This window comes from Miscanthus floridulus, chromosome 9 (assembly GCF_019320115.1).
Source record: "Miscanthus floridulus cultivar M001 chromosome 9, ASM1932011v1, whole genome shotgun sequence".
Lineage (NCBI taxonomy): Eukaryota > Viridiplantae > Streptophyta > Magnoliopsida > Poales > Poaceae > Miscanthus > Miscanthus floridulus.
The window spans coordinates 140,192,276-140,196,320 of record NC_089588.1 but is presented as its reverse complement, the minus strand read 5'-3'; the positions used below and the strand labels follow the sequence as shown (position 1 = coordinate 140,196,320).

Here is a 4,045-nt window from a genome sequence, read left to right as displayed (position 1 = left end):
TGTAAATAGAATCTTTGATAATGAATATTAAATTACTAATAATTAAGAATAAAAAGTTGTTTTAAATTATTAATAGTTAAGGATAAAAAGTTGTTTTAGGATAAACCTTGATAGAATAATATATTGATTATGATCAAAGAAAATATGGTATAAGCACCGGGTTAAAAGCTGATACTAATCCTTGGGCTACTCTTGTATATATGAACAAACTCATGTATGCAAGGTCACAATAGAGGAACGTAGATAGTGCTGAACACAAGAAGATCATGGCTTTCTTCCTCCTATTCATCTCGTCCCTTCTCATTATCCTCATAACCACCTACATCTTCCAACCGCTCATCCCGCCGCCTACCTCTCGGTCCTCGCCGACTACCCGTCATCGGCAACCTCCACAACATCGGCAAGGACCCGCACAGAGCGTTCGCCCGCCTCGCCGACCGCTACGGCCCGCTCGTGTCGGTCCACCTCGGCGTCGTCCACGCCGCGGTGGCCTCGTCCAGCGACGACGCCAAGGAGATCCTCCACGTGCACAACGCCGACCTCGCCGGGAGCGGCAGCATGGACGCGTGGCACGCGTGCGGGCACCACGCCAACTCCATCATCGCGCTGCCGCCGCGGCGCAAGTGGCGCGCCCTGCGGAAGCTCTGCACGGAGGAGCTGTTCACGCCGCGGCGGCTCGCCGAGCAGCGCGCCGTGCGGGAGGAGAAGGCGCGCGAGCTCGCGCTCGCCGTGTCGTCGGAGGCCACGGCCATGGGCGGCGGGGCGCCGGTTGCCGTGGCCCGCGCGGTGTTCCCGGCGGTGGCCGGCGTGCTGTGGCGGAGCATGTACTCCGAGGACCTGGACCCAGCCGCCGCGCGCGAGCTCGGGGACGTGGTGCGGGTCTGCGGGAGGCCGTGGTGGTGGCCGGGACGCCGAACCTGTCCGACTACTTCCTGGCGCTCGCGGCCGCCGACGTGCTCGGAGTGAGGCGCCGGATGGAGAAACTCGTCGCGTGGACTTATGGCGTTATTGACCGGCAGATAGACCTGCGGCGGCGCAGTCGGGCGGCCGGCGAGCTGCGGAGGAATGACTTGCTGGACGCCGCGCTTGACATGGAGGGCCAGGTGGATGGGACGGAAGGATGGGTGATGAACCAGGAGGCCAGGCCGGAGAGGAATGTTCATGGACTTGCTCGTCACGGGAAGTGGATCGACGACGAGCACGATAGAGTGGGCAATGGCGGTGCTGCTGCTGCACCCACGGTGCATGGCGAAGGTGCAAGACGAGCTGCGACGAGTCGTCGGCGCAAGACACTCCAGCTGCACCCCAAGGTCCCCATCGGCCTGAACAAGGCGGAGGCGACGGTGGAGGTCCAAGGCTACAGGATCCCCGAAGGAACGACGGTGTACGTGAACATCTGGGCGATCTGCCGGAGGGAGAAGGCGTGGGGCGATGACGCCGACGAGTTCGTGCCAGAGAGGTTCGTCGGCAGGGACGACGGCGTCGGGTTCTTGGGGAACAGCTTTGAGCTCATCCCGTTCGGCGCCGGGAGACGGATCTGCCTGGGGTTGCCCCTGGCCGAGAGGATGCTGCACCTCATGCTTGCCTCGCTGCTGCATCGTTTCCAGTGGGCGGTTCCTGATGATGGCCGAGGTTGTGAGGCCGACGGCGGCGTCGGCATTGACATGGCGGAACGGTTTGGGCTCGTGCTGTCCATGGCGACGCCGCTTCGTGCTGTGGCCAAGAAAGTACTGTAGGAAAGTGAGTGTAATTATTGTGTGCTGATTGCTGAATTAATTGTGAACGCGCATGCGCCACAAACATGATCGGCACTTTCATTTGGTTAGCAGAAAGATCAGTAGAAACTGAAAATCCAGCAGGAACAAAGCTGCTCAACGGCAATCCCATCGTGATCTTGCATTCCTATTCCTACTTATAATAGTTTATAAATTTGTGTAGGTTTCATTTGGATCAACATCAATGTGTGCTCACATGCCACAAGAAGCAACGTGTGCTGGGTTGAAGGAAAGCTTTGTGCTCGGCGGCGTCCCGTCCATCGACAGTCCACACAATGGGCTCAGTTCGTGGGCCTATGGATATTCGCGGTCCATGAGGACTGTAATCAACCTTATGATTAATGGGCCGACCTGGTGGACTTACACTCGTACTATGGTCATAATGCAATGGGCCTCTAGGCCTGTGGAAAAATCTCAAAGAAGCCTGTTCTTGTATGGTATTGAATTTGTCTGATTCATGATTGAGATTGGTTCCTGCACAACCTATGCTTGCGTATTCATTCAATTGGAGATATTTAGGAGTGATTAGATTCTTAATCGCCGATCATTTCGAGATGTGAACCTAAGCAACATGTTTTGAGCTAACCTAATGCAACCAAACTATAGTAATATGGTGAAATATTTAAGCAACTTTATCAACAAAAAAGATAAAAGATCATTCATAATGTTATATAACTTCTTGACATGTGTTAGTGAATTCTAGTGGCCAAAGTATTAAATACTAGTACTTAAAAAACTTTGAACATTAACACAAACCAAAAAAAAACTTGTGGTAAGTACTCCCTTAGTACCAAATAAGTATTATTAGATTTATCATGAAATATATTTTTATATTCTACCAATTCGGTGTCATAAATATTAATGTTCTTTCTTGTAATTTGGTCGAACTTAAAATTGTTTGACTTAGGACAAACCTAAAACATTACTTGTTTTGGGACGGAGGGATTATTAAGATTATTCTTTGTAATTTATATATATGAATGTATTGACAGATAAAATAACAGTAAAAGCCTAAAAGGTATTGTAGTGAGACAATGACCCCATCTTAAAAAGACACTGAAAATGGTGCAAAGGCGTCTTGCCACAAGGATACTGTTAGTCCCCGGCGCCGGCGGCGGACGGAGAGCAAGAGGAAGAGGAGTTGAGAGGGGAGGAAGAAGCCGAGATGGGTTCGCCGCTGCCTTGACGATGGCAGGATTGGGATAATTGAAGGTTAAACTGTGTTCATTACATGGATAGTGCCCTCCACTTCTTCAGCTACCACTTATCTTGGTTGGCTCGCAGGCTCAGCCTGTTACACGCCCACTGCGGGTCAAACACTTTGGAGCTCCTGGGCTGGGTCCGTATACCTCTTCTGGGCCTTGGCTCCCCTTGTGTATCACCCGTATGGTGGGCGCTGACACCCCCCTCCCTTGAGGACCAGCATGTCCCCATGTTGGCGCATTCGGGAACTATTGGAACAGGGCTTCGGCATTCTCCCAGGTAGCAAGCTCCGGGGCGAGACCAGACCACTTGACCAGGACTTGGACAATAGAACCATCACCATGTGGCTGAAGGTGCCGCTGCAAGATCTACTCAGGCACCTGGAGACCAAGGTCAGTTTCAGGAAGATGAGTCGATACCTGATACTTGCTGGAAGGAGCCGGCCGCAACAAGGACACATGAAAAACCGGATGTATAGCCGAACTTGGTGACAACTCTGGTTGCACGCTCAGAAATGAAGGACTCGACCTCAGAGCAATCGGTTGCAGAATCTGCAGTAAGGCCAAAATGGCGAGGGCTATGGCCATAAAGAATTTCAAAGGGAGAGTGCCCGAGTGAGGAATGTGGTGAAGTATTGTACCAATACTCCGCGAGGGATACCCATCGAGACCACTGTTTGGGGCAGGAATGCACGAAACAACGAAGGAATGTTTCGAGGCATTGGTTGATGCGCTCAGTTTGGCCGTCGAACTGAGGCTGGTAAGCTGAGCTCATGGAAAGAGTGGTTTGAGCAAGGCGGAAAAGCTCACGCCAAAAGGTACTAGTGAAAATTCGGCCGCGATCCGAGATGATATGGGTGGGAAGAGTATGCAGGCGACAGATATTATCAAGAAAAAGCTGAGCAACTTGCTGAGCCGAAAAAAGGTGGAGAAGAGGTATAAAATGGGCGAACTTACTGAACTTGTCGACCACAACCATTAAGAAGTCTGCAGAGCCGGAGCGGGGTAGACCCTCGATGAAGTCCATGGAAATGACTTGCCAAGACTCCGAAGGAACAGGCAAAGGAG

General features: G+C 51.9%; 1 pseudogene; it reads left to right on the top strand.

Annotated features, from left to right (window-relative positions):
• The first annotated feature begins 212 nt into the window (after window positions 1-212).
• Window positions 213-3,496, top strand: LOC136481103 (ferruginol synthase-like; annotated as a pseudogene).
• The last annotated feature ends 549 nt before the right edge of the window (window positions 3,497-4,045 follow it).